Below are 1,398 nucleotides of genomic sequence, written 5' to 3' on the forward strand. Positions count from 1 at the left end.
TGGGGTGCCAAGCCCTGGCCCCAAAGTCTATTTTTGGTATTCCCTGAGGACTTCGTTGCTCTGTTCCCCTTGCTGTTCTGTTCCACACCCTTAGTGTTTTGCCTCTGTGTGGTGGCATCAGATGGGGCGGAATTCCTATACTGTGTCTCCGGTGTTGTCCCCTGTAGGGCTATGGGTCAGTGAGGGATGTCATGTCGTGTCTCACAGTGGGGACGGCCATATGGTCCTCTCTGGATTGGCTGCTCTGAGCAGGAATATCATCTTCAAGACTTGGTGGGCCAGGATGTGCTCCACTCTCCTTCCCTCCCCCTTCATTTGCTCCTGTGTGCTCTGGTCAGACATGTTCCTCTCCTGGAGCTGCAGATTCAGTGCCATCCTCTGAAATCAATTGTTCTGGGGGGAGGGGCAGATGTCCATGTAGTTGGGATTGGGGCTGGCCCCTCATATTTTACACATTTCTGGCCAGTGAATTGCTGAGGTGAGGGGACAAAACCTAGGAAAGCAGGGAGAGGCAGTGACTGTGATCAATTCCCCCTGATAAATCCAGGACAATTGGGAGAATGTGAGTTGTAAGCAAGACTTTTTATTTGAATCAGCAGTGTTTAAGTATAATCAGTTTTGGTATACATTTATCACTGTATACTTTGATTGTTTCTAAGGGTCCGAACAGTGTTTGGAATGTTATTTGAACCCCGCATGGTGTCAAATAGACCCCTCAGCTTTCTCATTTGTTGAATAAGATTGGTAACGAGTGGTCAGTTAGAAAGTAGATGCTAAGATAATGAGTTATAAAATTATTCTTTGGTGTACTCTCTTTTCTCTATGTACTGTGTCTTATGGCTTTGTGTAAGCACTCACTTGCCTATGCCAAGAAATTTGGAAGATAGCTACTTGGCCAACAGACTGGAAGAGATCTATATTTGTATCTGTTTTTAAAAAAAGGTAATTAAAAGCAAAACAAAAACAAACAAAAAGTAATTCAACAGAATGAGGACGTTATCAAGCCATGTCATCAATCTCACATACAAATAAAATTCTGCTGAGATCATTCAAAAAACAGTTGCCGCAATACATAATGGGAAGTGCTAGAACTTCAGGCCTGATTCTGCAGAGGAAGTGGCTCAGGGCTGTCATTGCTGGAGATGGAGCTGAGCTAAAAACAAAGCCCCAAGAAGATGTTTACTTGGGTTTTTTGGCTATGCAAAGACACTTGACTGTGTCAAGCCTAACAAACTACAGATCGCATTGAGCAGAATGGGAATTCCAGAACACTGCACGGTGTGCATGTGGCACCTGTCTACCAACCCAGAGGCAGTTACGAGCAGAGAACAAGGACAAGTGCATGTTTCAGTCAGGAAGGCGGGCCAGGGATGTGTCCTCTCACCTGACTTAGTCCTC

The sequence above is a fragment of the Echinops telfairi genome, unplaced genomic scaffold (genome assembly GCF_000313985.2).
Source record: "Echinops telfairi isolate 266 unplaced genomic scaffold, ASM31398v2 ScPeMD7_5592;HRSCAF=6446, whole genome shotgun sequence".
Lineage (NCBI taxonomy): Eukaryota > Metazoa > Chordata > Mammalia > Afrosoricida > Tenrecidae > Echinops > Echinops telfairi.